This window comes from Leptonotus elevatus, chromosome 4, assembly GCF_054856555.1.
Source record: "Leptonotus elevatus isolate MCC_2025b chromosome 4, RoL_Lele_1.0, whole genome shotgun sequence".
NCBI lineage: Eukaryota > Metazoa > Chordata > Actinopteri > Syngnathiformes > Syngnathidae > Leptonotus > Leptonotus elevatus.
In genome coordinates, this window is record NC_141242.1 from 11,088,916 (window position 1) to 11,107,155 (window position 18,240).

At 40.9% G+C, this 18,240-nt stretch overlaps 1 protein-coding gene across 2 annotated transcripts in view; it reads right to left on the reverse strand.

Moving 5' to 3' along the window:
* The window catches only part of mgat4c (mgat4 family member C), a 90,143-nt gene that overhangs the window by 48,125 nt on the left and 23,778 nt on the right, over positions 1–18,240 (reverse strand). The window contains exon 3 of one of the 2 annotated variants that reach the window (XM_086074684.1): positions 8,564–8,621. The gene's annotated coding sequence lies outside the window, so the exon portion shown is untranslated. Of the gene's footprint in view, positions 1–8,559; positions 8,622–18,240 lie in introns of both variants that reach the window. The other variant, XM_086074685.1, reaches the window with a different exon arrangement.

An 18,240-nucleotide genomic window follows, 5' to 3' on the forward strand; every position in this document is an offset into this window, starting at 1 on the left:
AGCATGAAAGAATGTTATATTAATTGAACATTAAGCCTTAATATTTTATTTTAGTGCTGTTCAAACATGAAACAGACTGCAACCTGTTTGTTAAATGCAGTGGCTCGGTTTTAAGCCTGAATTTTCAGATAAATAATTACATTTTCATACAAATCTTACAGCGTACATGTACAAGTTTACTGATTTGTGTTTTCTAAATTTGAGTAAAAAAAGAATCGCAATAATCAATTTATAGATTTGTATCGGTATTAATCGGTATTGAATCGAATCGTGACCTATGAATCGTGATACGAATCGAATCGCCAGGCAATTCACACTCCTATTTGGTATGGATTTATGGTAACAGACACCATAATTACAATCACGGTTTTTCTAGTTGGGACATTCTACTCACTGAGAATAAAAGTCTAATTTCTACATCCACACAGTCAGTGTCTTTTTGACTGAGGTGGCGTCCTTTACTTTTACACCCCAGGATACACCTGTACCTGATTAGCATGCGGAAAAGGGAACTGGGATTGCAATAATGATCCCTTTGGGGAGTAGATTGGACCTTGAGGAATGGTAAAGGACGACTACAATGGTGGTTTATCTTTCAGCGCGGGTGATGAAGTATGTGCGATATTGTGACACAGATGTTTCCATTGTTGGTGGCATCAAGCACGGTGCTAAAGCATCTCTCATTATTGCCCTCATTAGTGGTGCCATCGATACGGCAGGCGGCTGCCAGGGGACCGGATGTATGCGCCCAACTCCACCAGTAAATCCCAATTAATTATCTGACAGGCAATTATGCAGCATCATTTTTTGGGGGTATGATTTAGTTATAGTTAGACCAAGGCAGTCCAAGGTGATTGACCGGAAACTCTCCAGAGTGAACAATCCAGGATAACTGACGGGCAACCAATCCATTATGATAAACCTCGGGGAGATGGACTTACGACTCGTAAAAGTTGTTTGAAAGGCAAGCAATCCGGTGTGTAGCGTGCCTTTAGCTCATCGAGTCATGTGGAGTCCTCGTCTTAGTTCTACATAGGATAAGCGCTACAGAAAAATGGACGGATGACATTTCCTCGTAAGGGATAATGAACGGCTGCAGTTTGATGAGTATTCATGACGGTGTCACACATCATCAAGAAGGCAATTATGCGCCAAATGAATTGGACCAAATCATGAAAAATGACAACGCTCAAGCCAGTGGACTGTAACCATGGTGTCCTCTCCACAAAATGGCCCCCAAACGATCTCAGGTGAGAGCGAGATGCAAGAGAGGAAAAGGAAATCAGGTGGGCGTGACGATCTCCCTCCGGGCAGGAGGCCCCAGGGGAGCACACAGGCGACACTTATGCCCAAGGTGGCGACCATGTGGGGCATTTGCAAGGTGGATTACAATCTTGTGCGGATGGGAGAAGGCCGGCAAAATGGCCGTGTTGAGAAATGTCGTCTTTCTGAAGAGAGCACAGAACCTCTTGGATGATGCAATGCGAGGGTACATAATAATGCCTGTTTGTGATGAGACCGCATCATTCATCCAATCGTTAACCCACCATCTCATCTACATCCAAACAACCAACGTCTATTCGTTATCCATGCATCCGTTCCTGCATCCATTATTCTAACCATCCGTCCATCCAACTGTCTGTCTGTTCATTGATCCATTCACATCCATCCATGCATCTATCTGTCCATCCATCCATCCATCCATCCACATCCTCCATCCAACTGACTGTCTGTCTGTTCATTGATCCATTCAAATCCATCCATCCATCCACCCATCCATCCATATAAACCAGTTATTCATCCACATCATCCATCCAACTGTCTGTCTGTTCATTGATCTATTCACATCCCTCACTCCGTCCATCCATCCATCCACATCATCCATCCAACTGACTGTCTGTCTGTTCATTGATCCATTCAAATCCATCCATCCATCCATCCATCCATCCATATAATCTAGTTATTCATCCACATCATCCATCCAACTGTCCATCTGTCTTTTAATTGATCTTTTCACACCCATCCATCCTTCCACATCATCCATCCAACTGTCTAGCTGTTCATTGATCCATTCACATCCCTCACTCCGTCCATCAATACACCCACCCACCCACCCACCATCCATCCATCCATCTATCCATCTGTCTGTGCATGCGTGTGTGCGCGTGTCCGTGTGTTCAGAGTGTGAAGTGTGGTGCAATATTCATGGTAGACTTTTGACAAGCCGGCTGTCACAACTCCTCCCTACACGCTCTTCCTTGCTCGTTTACATTTCCTCTCGCCTCCTCGCCTGCTCACATGCACGTTTCTCCTTGCACGTTTCCGGCTGCGGAGGATTTCATCTCGGAGATAAAGAAAAGAGTCACGTTGGTTTCTTTCTTTTATTTTTTATTTTTTGCGCCTGCTGTTAAGTCATCATTAAAGGTTTGCTGCGAGTCCTCCAGCTCGCTCTTGCTACCTGATACGTTTTCCCAAGGTGCTGCTTGGCGCTCCTGTGCGAAATGGATCTAATTTATGCCAGGATATAACGGAAGAAGAAGAATAGAGGCGTCTCTTGAATTCATGTGGCGTTTCCCCCCCAGACACCCATTGTTTAAAACGAGTCAGGACAAATATCATGGCAAATTGATGGCGGGCTTGCACTGTACTAATGTTAATGTTTGGGTAAGCGCTTTAGTGTTAGGGATCTTTTGGGTTTACGTATAAGTAAGTAAGTCAAAGATTGAGAACTGTGTAGTACTCAATTATGGAGTTGCAGTATAGGGTAGAGAATAAAGGTTTGCAAAGGTTGGAACTTGTGACTTTTACACTGTATGGGTAACAATGGACATCGGTGGTTCTTGCCTTGTGTCTTGTCATTTAATTCATCCGAATGCATCAATTATCAAAATGAATAGGGTTCATGCGCTGACGTAGAGCAATCATCCCTGGGGATTTGAAAAAAAGATGCCCCGTTATAAAGATGTCTATACGTTTGTGTCAATATCAATAGGGTTGTTCCTGCGACACAGAAAACTAACCCTCTACAACGGAGACAGAACCAACAGGATTCGTGCTAAAGCAAAGAAATCCATAAAGATCAAAAGATGTTTTTTCCCTGCGTTTTCTCTCCTGGCCAGAGATTGCGTGGGAACAGCGAGGCGCTCAAGTCAAAGAAAACCCTTGGCCATCAACGGCAGAAAATCTTTGTGTGGTGACAGGCGGCTTGTTTAAGTCCGCCGGAGCGTTTGGCCGTGGAAGGCGCCATTGATCATCTGGCTGCAGCGTGATTAGCCCGAGAGAAAGAAGCACAAAAGCAGGCAAGGCAAGGCAAGGCAAGGCTGGTGGGAAGGATGAGGTCGCAAATCAAGCTTTCGTCACGCTGCAGCGTTGGAGCTTTAAGTCTCCTGTTATGTTTCTTGTGATTGGCCGGTGGCCGGTTTAAGGTGCTTGTCTGGCAAACAATGAAACTAAAGCAGGCGAACCAATTCAGCCACATCAACTGGTGACCAATCCCTTATAATTGGCAACCAGTGAATCCGGGAAGACAAACTTAACTGCAACTCCAGGCTGTAGCAAAAGAAGACATCTGGGGTGACTAACTGCCAACCAGCCGAGGGTGAATAATTAGCAATCAATCGGGAGGTGACCATTGTGATCAATCCTGGATGGTTGTTTGGCATCCAGTCAATGGTCCATTGCATCGCAAAATTTGGTATCAAATGGAAGTGTAAGTGTGACTGGCAACTAAACCAGGATAAAAACATCACTTCTGGACAACTATTGCAATCTTTTGGCATGCGATGGCACTCCAAAGTGCTAACATTATATAATGTGTGTCAAAGTTTGCGATTAATGTTGTTGAGGACCTTAGCGCAGGGAAGCAGGTCGTTAAGACTAGAACTGTTTCTTCAAAAGAACAAAAAGGCAATAAAAGGTACGTAGATATAGCAAAAATACTAAATTAACAAAAACAAGATTCAAAGAAACAAACAAACATTAGAATTACTAACAGGGACTGGGACAACTAACACAATGAACCGCCAAAGACAGAAAGAAATTAATTCCACCGGATGAATTAGTAAATAGTAGTCAATTTCTTTGAGACAATTATCATATGTAAATAAATTTTGCCTAACTCAGTAGTATATTTAAATAAATATCAACTAAATATTTTTGATAATTATTATGTATAAATTAATTTCACCTAACCAGGGCTAGACTTGCACAAAAAAAATCAGCCCTGGCATTTTAACTTATGCCCACCGGCCCACCTATCTAAGTCATTGTTCTGCCACTGATATTAACTGATGATGGCTCAGTTTGTTGTCTATGTTCAAAATGGATTCATGGGCTAGTCCCTCCAAATTGTGGGCCCGTCTCTTGGGCTGAAATGTAGGAAAATAATACATTAAAAAGCACTGCATCAGCCCAAAAAAAAAACACCGGCCCACCGGGCGTCTGCCCTGTATGCCAGATGGCCAGTCCAGCCCTGCACCTAACCTATCAGTAAATTTAAAAATATCAACTAAATATTTAGGGAATCAATATTTAATAGAGATATTTAATTTAAAAAATGAATTGGGGAATATAAATCTAAATGACTCAGTTATTTAGTAGATCTAAATACTGTAATGTTTTTTTTTTTTCAGATATGTTGTAAATTTTAATCAGTTTGCCATGTAAAATTGATTTGGATTCAATCCTGCACTATATTATTAGTCAATCCAAAATATTTCAACCAGTGACTTCATTAGTTTGTATTTAACAGTTTTGTTTAAAAATACTTAATGAAATCAATAGTTTTTCATCAAAGTTGCAGTAGTAAAGTAGTTAAGTAGTAGTTCAAATGTATTCAGTTATATCATTTGTCACGTTGTTGCCTCAGTTTATTTATGTAGATAATGGTCATCCATTTTATACAGCGTACAAGCAAACTGACGAGTAAACAAGTAACACTTGGACAAGACAAAAATGGCAGAGGGAGCTGATTGGAAGATACGAGGAATCAGGCTGACGAGAACAGGTGAACAGAAAAACCCAACAAGACGTGAGAAAAGAGACTTAAGATTTGTATTTTTTATTTTTTTTAAGAAGAGATTTAATAGACTTCATAAGCTTGTGGTTTTACAGTTCACAATAAGAAATACACTTTCTGGGGATAAAACCTTTGTCTAACTATTTCGTAATGTTGGTCAAGTACTTCAAATGTAAGCTCAAGAACAGCTGCTTTAGTGTAAGGATTACAAACGGTTTCCCAGCAGCTCATTAAGTCGTAGAGGCAAAACACAAGGGGGGGTGGTTGGTTGCGGGGGATGGGCTCTGTTCACTTTTACTTAACAAAGTCAGCTAATTAGGTCAGAGCTCTTTATCCTGGTGGAGCTCTGAGGCCGGGCTGCTGACCCAGAATTCACCTCCTTCTGCGGTTCAACATCAGGAAGTTTGGACACACGAGTTTGCTTCTTTGCTCGGTGACAAAAGGCCAAAAGCATCACGGGAGCTCTCGAGCGAGGTACCTCCACTGAGGCGGACTCATCTTTCATCTCCGGAGGAGGTGTGGAGGTGTCGGACTACTGCGGATTCACCTCAGCGTGACGCAGACGGCGGACGGTGGAAGCAGGAGACGCGCTGCTTGAATCCTTTTTATCTGGAAAGTTGTCGAACAAACGCAACACGCTGGCTGTCCCCGTGGACGGTCTTTGAAGGTCAATGACGTCAAAAGCTCCTTCAAATCGAGACTTCTTTTCCCTTTTCTTTTTTTTTAGCCATTCTAATATTTCCAATTACAATGCGATACGAACCACTCCGATTAACTAATTTTACAAATATGTTCTATTTTAAATGTTTTAAGTGACCCAAAGACATAATTATACGTTTTTATGCTAGAGCATACAGAAGGCTTTGATGCAGCCTCTCAACTGCAAAGAATGGTCAAAGAAATGGTAGCTATTACACAAACGGCCATTAGGTGGCAGCAGAGCAAAAGAGGTCAACCAGAGCCATGTTGAAAAAAAGCTCATTTACTTACAATTCTAAATAGATTTGTGAATAATGATGCAACTTTGCTATATTCTAATGCTCATTGCTGCAAAACGGAAACAGATAGAAATATATTTTTTTCTCCTGATTAAAGAAGAGACTTTAATCTTTATTTTGGTAAGTTTCATGTTTTTATAGCAATAGAACAAAATATTGCGTGGGCCTTGCAAAATCAGTCAAAATCCAGTAAAACAGCTGGGAGCGAAGGGAATGGCTTCAGTGAAAATGGCTGCGAGTGAATGAGTTAAATACGTTTTGTTACAATAAGTTTGGATTTATTCCAATTCTGATGCAAAATGACGTTTTCCTCCATTTTATGATTCACCCATTACGATACGATATATGGTCAAAACAAAAATGGTGAATCAGCTTTTAGCTGTTATGCTGCACACAAATGGAATAAACTGCTGAAGTGAAGTCAACCAAAAGTGGAAATGCTTTTAAAAACACAGGTGCAATTAGCATGTGACACAACTCAATTACGATACAAGACTGACTGCCCATGTTGCGATGCTACACAATGAACTTCGATATCACGCCACCACAATTAATTATTAACAATGTGATAGGACACGACACACTACAATTACCATAGAACACACTTCCAATTGAAATGCACTCCAATTAAGATGTGATACCGCGCAGTACAATTCAGCTTCAGCTCAACTACAAATAAGATACAATACACTCAAATGAAGATGCAATGCACTCCAATTACATTAAGATACTTTTTTCAAAGTAAGATTCCAAAGGAGAGTTTGGTTTCCATACAGGGTCAAAGTTTGTCAGAGTTGTTACAGAATTGAGTTGAAAAATTCAGCTGACAAAATGTGCGACCTCAGCTTTTAAAGGAGTCAGGATTTCAAAGTAAAGTTTTAGAGGAAGGTTTGACTTCCGTGCAAGGTCACGATTTTCAACTGTTGTTACAGAATTGAGTGGAAAAATTCAGCTGTCAGGATGTGTGAGCGCGGAATTTTAAGATATAGTGTACTTATATTCAGATACAATACACTCTAAAAACAATTGGGTCAAAAATAACCCAACTATGGGTCAAAAATGGGCCGATCCTCTACTTGGGTCAATTTGACCCAACTTTGAGTCCAAAAATGGGTCGTTTAGTGTAAAACAACTCATAAATATTGTTCAGATCCTTCATTTGGCAAAAAAAAAAAGGGTCATTTTGTACAAAACAAGCCAGAAAGTTGGGTCAGATTGACCCATAAAGTGGATCGGTCCGTTTTTTTATCCATAATTGGGTTACTTTTGACCTAACCTAAAAATTATGCAATATAATTTACTCCAATTAGAATACAATTAAGAAGTATGATGCTGATAGGTGGAAGGATTAGTGACGCAAGATGTCAATTATGTCACATGCCTCTCATATTTATGTCCAATCTGACGCTTGCCGTATTCTACATGGCGACAGAATAACAATTTAATTTCTTCTCTTCAGACTGGTTTATTTCTTTTTTTCTTTTTTTCTTATCAACTGGACGGCCACCGCACTACGAGAGCTAATGTCGAGCTCCAGAGGCTCTGATTTTCCGCTCTGAGAACTTTATTAACGTAATGCCCGGGAAACATAATGGGATTATTTTTCAAAGGCTCGGAGTCTTGTCACTGCGAGAAATTAAAACGGGGGGAAAAAAATGACACTGGACAGTCTTTTTGTAAATTCTTCAAAATAGCCAAAAATCAAGAATACCGTTCAGTTTCCATCCTTTTTTTTTACCAGCTGTGTTGAAATCAACACGTTTTGGGGGGGCAGCTGTCCTGTCAAATGCAGACAAGCCACTGCTCACCTCAACTTCCTCTACTTCGGACTGTGACAACATGAGTAATAAATAGTGCGGAATGTCTACAATTACAACATATTGTTGTTCACGCAAAAATAAGATGCGATGCACTCCGATTATGATACGAATCTCTGGAATCCCCAATTACAATGTGATACATACATTTCAATGCAATTCACTTCATTTACAAATGGATTCACTCCAATTATATAATTCACTATAATTACGATACGATTCAATTTAATTCCGATACAATTCCATATGTTTCACTCCAATTACAATATAATTCACTTCAATTATGATACGATTCAATCCAAATTAGATCATGGTATTTGATTCATTTAAGTTACAATATGATTCACTTCCATCACGATACCATTCACACCAATTATGATACGATTCAAACTCACGATGTCATGTTTTTTTTCCCATTCACAATATGATTTACTGACGTTAGAATACGATCCACTTTAATTACAATATGATTCACTGCAACCAATACACGATTTACTCCAATTTCGATACAATTCCCTCCGTTTATAGTGCAATTCATTGCAATCCACCCTTCTACTGCGGGGTGCACCAACGCCAGTAAGAACTACCACTGTATGTCATAAGTTGGGTTTTACCTGTAACAACTACATTTACCCAACTAGTAAGTTGCGTAGCCAACATGAAAACCTGAGCAAGCTGTTGATGGATACACAGGAGGGCCAATAAACGGTGAGAGCGCCACACTTACTTACTTCCACTGCAGGGCCATCACTGAGCTCACACATCAAAGTGGCAGAGGGTCCTTACGGCCTAAAAGGGAAGAAACAAAAGGAAAATTAAATGCCTTACCCACACACGCACGCACACACATAAGCGCAGTAAAGCTCAAGCTGAAGTTGCGCGAAAGAAAGATGGAGGCACACAAGAGAGCAAGCGACATTGATTTTCCCTCTTGTGAAGTGCCGCTTCATCATTTCTCCAGACACAATCTATCGATCGGCCGCCTTTAGTTTGTTGTTAATTTTGGGGGGCTCCAAATGCCATCGTCCGCACTGACACTTGAACATCGGCAGTGATGGATGGTGGCGGAGAGAGGGTGACGACGCTCTTACATGACCTCGTTGTTTTTACCTATACGCTACTGGTAACCCCACTTTATTGCGCAATAGATGGAAATCTGCAAAATGGCGATAACAGATCACCCATCGTATCAAAAGAAATATACATGAACACAAAAATACAAATTGCAAAAATAAAGCCTAAGTTGGCCCACCCCCTTTTCTCCCCCACACAAAAAAGTAATTAAAAAAAGCTCAATTTGGTGCATCCCCAATAGCCTACATACAACACCCACCCCAAAAAAATCTATTTGGTGCACCCCCACTAAAAAAGCTAGAGTTTGAGCACCACACACTAAAAAGTTCCCCAAAAAGCCACAGGTGCACCACCTCTCCACCACACCTATATATTTTAAGATGCCCAGTTCGTGCACCCTCTCTACTCCGCAAATGAACCTGTCCAAAAACACCAAATTTGGTGCACCCCCTCGTAAAAAGAAGCCTGAGTTGGTAGACCACCTTTTCCATTTCAAACAGTACAAAAAAAAAAACTTGATTTAGGGGAGCGCCTCTCCATAGAAAACTAAGTTAGGGTGAATGCAAGTTAAAAATAAATTGGTGCACCCCCCTTTTTTTTTCCTGAGGTGCAATAAAAACACCCAAAAAGTTTGGTTTGGCACACTATTTCTCCAAAAACATCCAGAGTTGGTATACAGGCTCACTTGACAGAAAGAAACAAAAGTCATAAGTTGGCGCACCACCTTTGCGTGCAAAAACCTTGCCAAAATAAACCTGATTTGGTGAACCGCGTCTTCCATCATGAAAAGTACTTTAAAAAAAAAAAAAAAGCTTGATTAGAGAAGCTGAAGGGGAAAAAAAACATGGTTTGATATGTCCTCATGTAACCTCTTATATAAGGATATGTTGTTGTCCTGCACTGTTGTACGAATCCAGGTGCCCAACAATTTGTAAATTAAGGGCGGAATCAGCCTGGGAACTCTTCCTTATTTATACTACAGCCTTCCCTGCTTCGCAAACATGTTTTCGAGAGTGTCTGGGAGAGGGCTTGGACAGCCCGGTTTCTCACGCTCACAACTTTTTGCTAACGAATAAAAGACGGAGCGGCACACGGTCCGAACGGAGTCAGCTGTGGAACACGTACGATTGCCCAGCCGTTGTTGCAGCTCGCTTCACCCGGACCGTAGGCTCTCCGGTCTCGTGTCAAGGTAATCGCTGATGATGATCATATAATGCTGCTTAACGTTGTAGTGTATTGATTGCTCTTTTTGGGGAATGAAAGGTATAATCATTGTAGCACAGCGCAGGTGTTGATTACTGTTTGCGGGGGATAAAACATACGATTATCCTAGCACAGTATAAATGTTGATTGCTATTTGCGGGGAATAAAAGACACAGTTATTCTAGCAAAAGTATATCAAGTCTCTGTGTATTCATTGTTGCCGCCGACCACTCACGATCCTGCATAAAAATATAAAGGTGAAGTAGTGTTTTCCACAAAACAGAAGCTCATCTAGATAAAAAACTAAGTTGGGGTCAGTGCAAATTAATAAAAACTTGGTGCACCCCCCCCCCCTTTTTCCCTTATACGCAATAAAACCCCTTTAAAAAAAAAGTTGTGTAACTTGTAGCTTGGTTTGGTGCACCATTTATCAAAAAAATAATACCAGAGTTTGTGACTTGTCGGTGAGTAATATATATATATATATATAAATAAAAATAATCCTGAATCGGCGCACCCCTTTCCCACCCACACAAAATGAATTGATGTTGCCATGTTTTTGCCCAAGTGTCTACGGACATCAGCACTCAGTATGTCATAAATTATTAACCGGCAACACAAAGCAACGCAGAGATCAAAAGGTGCGTTTTTTTCCCAAGACGCACGATTTGTCGCCTTCGCATCGCAGCGGGAACGCAATTTGCAAGTCCTCGCCGACAATATCTCAAAAATAAACAACGGCTCCCGGCGCCGCTTATTTTCTGCCGTTTTATTTGAAAGAGCGGCGTGTGGGCGTGCAACAGCCTGACTGAGTGTAAAATAGAGAGCGAGTGGATGGGCGGCGGCGGTGCGTGGTGATGGGGGGGTGCGCGCGTGCTGGTGATCCTTTGTCAAGCGTTCAGTGCCATTTAATGGCCTGTAAAAGGCCCCTTTGCAGCAGAAAGAACAGGCAATTAGCATAGTGAGTGGATTACAAGATTGCTCTGACTCCGGGATTAATGTGTGCACTTCATTCTCTCTTTGCTTTTACTATTTACTGCACCACAGGAACTCATTTCTCACTCCCCGGGATTTCGTTTTTGTTCCCTATCTTGCTAGTATCCTTGTCAAAAAAACAAAACAAGAAAAAGTACGCACTTTATTAGGTACACTTGGTCAATGTGACACATTGCGATGAATCCTGGCGCACCTATTTACATTGGTGCGAGCCAAACAAGTGCGTTCTGTGAACATTGCGCGCATCAAACAATTTAATCCTGGTGCACAACAAATTAGCAAACCATGGTGCGCACCCAACAAGTAGTGCCAAAATAGCTATCCTTGGCGCACAACCAACAAGGGAACCCTGAATATCGTCGCTGTCGCGTGAAAAACACTTACATCCATATTTTATTTATTTTTGGGGGAGGGGATATGCGCCTAACAAGCTAACTTGGGTGCGTACCAAACGAGGAAATGAGGTACGTGCAAAGCAAGTCAACTCAATTATGCATCAAAAAACTGAATCCTGGTGTAAGCAATCCCTGGTGAAAAATTGCTTCTTCTTTTTTTTTTCTTTTTTTTTTTTTGTTACAATGGCTCGCCTGCTTTTTCATTTAACTCAGCCGAAATGCAACGCTAGGTAAGAAATGTGTTACTTTTTTCAGTTTACCATGATGTTTATTGAATATTGTGCACAAGTAATACACATTTTTCTTGGAAAAACAAAAACTAATACTGAAACTGATTAAAAATAAACTAAGCATTTTTTAAATAACTTAAACTAATTCCAATAAAACTAACAGAACCACCCTGAAAACTAATTAAAACTAACTAACGAAAAAAAAAAAAACTAAACTCAAAATGAAATAAAAACTAACTAACTAAAAAAAACAAAAATCTATAATAACTCTGCCCGGTACTAACCAAACCTGGTCCCAAGGTTCGTTTGTTTAGTACACACCAGGGTTCAGTCGTTTGTTACGCATCAAAGTTTGCAACTGAGCCAAACATGCAAACTCTTGTGCACACCAAAAAAAGTGAACCCTGGTCCGTACCAAACAAGAAAACGCTGGAGCCCACCAATCGACTGGACTCGGGTGCGCACCAAACGACAGAACCCTTGTGTACACCTAAAAACTGAACACACTGCGCACCAAACGAGCCAAATTGGTATACACCAAATGAACAAACTCTGATGCGCACCAAAAAAGCACACACTGAAGCGCACCAAAAAAGCACACACTGAAGCGCACCAGTGGCGTAAAATTGGGTGTGCACTAAAGTTTGGGACACCAGTAAGAGTCAAACATGCGAACCGAAGTGCGCACCACTCAAGACGACCTCTGTGCGCACCAAAGTGGTAAACAAGCTAACCCTGTCAGCCACCGCAAAACTGACTCTGGTTGAGCCAAGCAAGTCAACTTTAGTCTGAAAGGATCAAAGGCGCACCTCTCCTCTCATCATTATTCTGTGAGGCAACTTGTGTACCGTACTCAACTTCGCCGGCAACTGGGCCTGCGTGGTGTATCTCCGCCATCATTCCTCTGCTCCGCCGCACGATATCATCTTTAATCCGCAGCCCGCCTGCCTGCCTGCCTGCCTGCTACCTCCCTCCAGATTCTTCTCAGCCGCAGCCTCGGGCGGCCACAACTCATCACGCTGAGCCAAGAGTCTCCAAACAAAACAAATACGTATGAATACGAATGAATCCGGATGACGATTGAAGTCCAAAAAGCCTCATTTGGCGCACCCCCTCTAACTCTACACATGGAGTCTAACGAAAATGTGAACGTATTAATACAAAAACAAAAAGGACTTAGTTGGCAGAGTGACTCACTACACCATTTTTTTTTTATTTCCTATGAAGTGAAATAATAGATTGTATACATAATTGAAAACAAATGCTGAAACGACTGAGGTCATATATATATATATATTTATTTTTTTTGGGTGGGGGGTTTCACCAATTTCAGATGTATTGGGGGCGTGGCTACAATGCTAAAATTTCCATCTGTTCTCATCATAGTGGCAACCGATCAGCTCCCGAAGCCACGACAGTCTTATCCCCATGGAGCTCGTTGTTTGCGTGTATTTATGCTGCATTCGAGGAAGGTGGGAAGTCGGACTTTGCCGACCTCCGATCACTGGAACACCCCTTTGTTGAGTTGAGTTAAAAAAGAAAAAAAGAAGCCCGACCGGATTCACTCTGACGTCACTCTACAATGGCGACAACCCATGGCGACCCAGACCATGAATGGCAAAACATAATTTACAAGATTATACATATATATTTATTTCTATTGTTTTCATTTTGTTATTAGAAATAAGTAACGTCACATAATACAACATGATTTGTACTGAGTTTGTGAACCATAACAACAAACGATTTATCGGAATCAGCCATCTTTGTTGTTTACATTTGCTTGGAACGCTTTTGGGGTCGGAACTGGGACAGCCCGAATGGGGTAAATCCAACTTCCCACCTTCCATGAATGCAGCATTAGTTCCCTGTCTGCTTAATATTCAAGTACGTTGCTGTCACTGCTCAAAGTAAACTTTGTCATGTCATGCTTCTTGAGGTAATGTTTTAGTTTCCTTGTGTTCATTTGATACATTGAATTTCGGCTTTGTCAATGTAGTAATTTTGATTCCACGTTCCTTGTTGGACTTTTTTTTCTTTTCTTTTATTTAAATGAATTCTCCCTCCAGCTTTTTTCCACCATTACCACCAAAACACTCAACCTCCTGACATTTTCTCATTCAATTCAATGCACATTGTACTGCTCAGTGTTCACTCAAATGAAGAAAAAAAAAAGCCCCATGTTGACAAAATAAATAACATAATTTGTATGCACCTGTTCTAACGCACTTCATTTAAAAAAACAAAATCTGACTTTTCACACCCTTCTCCACTGCCGACAGATTAAAAGAAGAAGAAAAAAAGAATACGTTTTCTTTGGTGCACCATCTTTACAGAAAGCCTGAGTTGGTCCACCAATTCTATTCCAAATGCAATAAAAATACAAAAATACATACTCCTAGCATTTTCACTGTGGAAGAGGTGAGAAAACAACACAGTGATCACATTTACACATTCACAGTGTGTGTGTTCGCAGATCAATAATGTCACATTGCAGCCAAGATCACGCTCAATGTATTCGCTCCATCAAGACAACCTGGTGAGTCAGTGCTTTTAGAAGAACTTAAGCAAAAAAAACATAAAAACTGGGTTAGCGAGCTCCCTCTCAAAGAAAAAAAAAATGCTGGAGTTGGCATGACCCTCTCCATTCCACACAAACAAAATAGTAAATAAATGAAAAGCTTCAACTTCAGCATGCTCTCACTCTGTACTTCTTCTCCCCAGAATGCGATGAAAATCCCCAAAAGCCTGAATTGGCGCACCCCGCTAGCCAGGAAGTTGGTCACCTTTCTCTCAGTCACACAAAAAAATTGGTGAACCCATTCACCCTCGCACACATATAAAGTAAAAAAATTATAAATAAATAGAAAAGAAATAAACTGAGGTGCCACACCTCCTCAAACCTGAATATGTTTCAGTTCAAATGACCTCAACCTCCCTCTGCACAGAAAAAAAGTTCCTGAAAATGCATGAGTTGGTGCACCTCCCCTCAACTGCACCCAAAAAGCGCAGATCCTCTCCCCTGCACACAAATATATGTAAAATAAAGAAATACATACATACATAAAATAGGGTTGTCACAATTAGTGCGTTCATTTAGAGTCAATTAAAAGTTTCTTTAACTCCACTAGTTTTTTTCTTGATTAATCACCGCCTTTTACTTGGAAAGCCTATACTGGGGGAATTCCAGTCGCAACGCAGCAAACACGTCCACGTCAAAATTAAGCAGTAATAAATTTGAATAATAACGCATATATTTGTGGAGACTGGGGTGAAGTTGTATTTTACAATTTAAAAAAATGTGTTGAACGTTACTTCATGTTAAAGGTTAGATAGCACTTAATATAAAAAGAAAAATGCACTGATCTGTCAACAACGCCTCACAAATGCCATCTAGTGGCAGAAAAATGACCTCAACACAAATCACTATCACTCGTTTTTTACAGTACAGAACATCTTTTTAATTTTAACTCAATTTTTATGAATTATTATGAAAATACTTTAACAAAGACTAAAAGATGCAGCCATATTTCTATTACTTAAAAAATGTTAACAAGAGTATGAAAACTTATAATTTATAGAATATAGCATATATATAGATATAACATTTGTGATTAATCGCGAGCTAACTATTGACGTCATGCGATCAACTGTGATTAAAAATTGTAATCACCTGACACCCCTAAAATAAATAAAGCCAGAGATAGCCACGACCCTAAAAAAGCCAAAGTTTGCGCACCCATTGCACCTGTACAACACTTGATTTGGTGCACCCTTTCTAAAGAGATGTGAGTTGACACATCCCTTCTATTAAGATAAAAAAATATGGAGGAAAAAAACACGAGTTGGTGCACCCCATTTTCTCCACACACACAAATACAAGTCCCAAAAATCCCGACTTGGCTCATCCCTTCTCTCCCCCAACACACAAACAATACAGTCCAAAGTGCACGCGTAATATATGTTGACGCATGTACATACAATAAGCCTGGATCGTGTTTCACCAGACTGCTGACAACAACAAATCGCACCATCAGCGAGTTGAAATGCTTACGTCGCTCTTCTCTTTTTTTTTTTGTTACCTCGTCGAGATATGATGCATCGCCACCGAATCGGATACGGTTGAACGCGTACGCACGTCGCACACCTCTTGACCCCACCCAACTGCACAACACATCTACACAACACAACTCAAATGTATGACAGGATGGCCGCTTTGCTTTATCAGCGCTAATGTGCCATCTGCCTCCCGGGGTGACTCCTCATTAAAGATGGAGGACGTGAATGACAAAGTAGACCATCTGACTAATTGGGATTATTATACAGCGCGTGTCAAAAATCAACAGGCTCACCTTTGTCTGTTTATTGGCTCTCATCGTGATATACGCAGTCATCTTATTAGCTGTGATCAGCACACTAACGCATGTCAGGACATTCTTTACGGCTTTCAAAGGCAGGAACGAAACCCTACATTGACGCGCTCATTTGAAATACAAACAAAATCAACTTGAACCAGGATTTAAAAACGAATTTGAAACTGAAACATTGTTTTGGATGCTTAATTTAAAATCCTAAACATAGTTTGAAATCCTAATCCAGTCTAAACCAATACGTCAAATCGTAAATTGTGCCTGCGCTATGCTAGCACTGCTTTGCTAGCACCTCTGTGCTTGCCGGCTCACATCCTTCTTCACGTAAATGAATATCATGAGGTGTTGTTTTTATTGTGGATATCTGCTGCCCCCCCCAACATTGCTTGTGACTTTCAAAGACACTCTGCAGTTCTGAAAACCCGAAAGAACCTCCGCACTCTCTATAGTGTTAGTGTGTAGACCCTAATTACAAGTTAAGGCCGTGCAGCAGAGAAGTCTCGTCGGTGACCCTCACAAGTAAAAAGGTGAGGCCCAATAAAAGGCAATTTACTGCTTGGCTACTCCCACAACTAAATACACCATATGGACAAAAGCCTCCTCTTAATCAATTAATTCATCAATGGAGAGTTGGAGCGCAGCCTGAGTTGTGCCTGAGTGTTAATTCTTCATCTTAACAAGACGGTTTTAGAAACAGACTTTCGCTCCAGGGCTCAGCGGCCAAGCGGCCAAGCGGCCAGGCCGACTGGCGTGGGAGTCCGCCAGAGAGGAGCCTTAAGCTGGGCACGGATGCTGACGCAGGCCCTTGGTCCTTTTTCCTCTTCGGGTATGCGTTTAAACTTGAATTTGAAGCCATAGTCCTTGCTTAAAACCTTAACCTCAAATCACAGCCCACTCTAGAAAAACGAATTGGACATTTGTAACCGTTGCTTGAAACCCTAATCCTTTGAAATCCAAACACAGCTTTGAAATCTTAATTTGTACCCTAACTCCAATTTGAAACCCTCATTATAAATAAAGTTCTTACCCTGTCTTGAAAACTTCATTTGAAACACTAAACTTGACTTGAAACCCAAATTTGAAACCATAAACCTTCATTTTAAACATATCTTGAAACAAAAGTTTGAAACCCTAATCCAGGTTTTAAATTCTAATTTCAAACGCCAACCCTCACTTGAAACCGTAATTTGAAATATTAAACCTCTATTTGAAACCTCTATTTGAAACCATAACCGAATCTTGAAACTTGAATTTGCAACACTAATCCTGGTTTGAAACCTTAACTTGAAATATTAACATTGACTTGAAACCCTAATTTGAAACACAAACCCTGGCATCAAATTGTAATTGTAAGACCTCACCTCATCTTGAAGCCCTAGTCTTGAAACCTTAATTTGCAACCCTCACTTGAAACAGTAATCCTGACTTGAAACCCTAATTTGAAACCTTGAACCTTAATTTTAAACACTAGTGCTCTTGAAACCATGACCCTGATTTGAAACTCAAGCTCACGCCATAACACCATCTTGAAAACTTTAGTTGAAACACTAATCCTGATTTGGAACCCTATTTTGGAACATTGATCTTATTTTAAAGCTGAACCGTAGCTTCAAACTGTAATTTGAAACCCTAACTTGAAACGCTAATTTGAAAAAATAACCCTTGTTTGAAATCCTAACCCTGTCTGGTGTCAAGTAGGGTTTGAGATTAAGGAAGCCTGGGTTAGGGTTTCAAGTAGGGGTTGGGGTTATTGAAACACTAACCCTGTCTTGAAACCTTAACTGCGTGTCTTCTTTCGCATTATTTCATTTTAGATATTCAAACTTATTTTTGCATCTCTGACAGCAACTCATGTTGTACGGTTGCTGCTGAACATAACAGAGGACAGCTCAACTTTGGCAAAGAAAGTTTGCGTGATTGTGTGGCTGCGCTGAGATGTGGCGTCCCCGAAGCGGGGCCGCGCTTTTGCGCAGTGTGTGAAATGAGCTTACAATTCCATTACACGCTGGCCCAGGCCCGGACAAGAGCTCACTCTTGTTTCCATCAGCCCACAGGTGGACTCTGGGGGCCGACCGAGACGCAGCCCGCTGAGCCGTGAGGAAACACGGCCGACGTCCGCCCGGCAGGAAACAACTTGAGT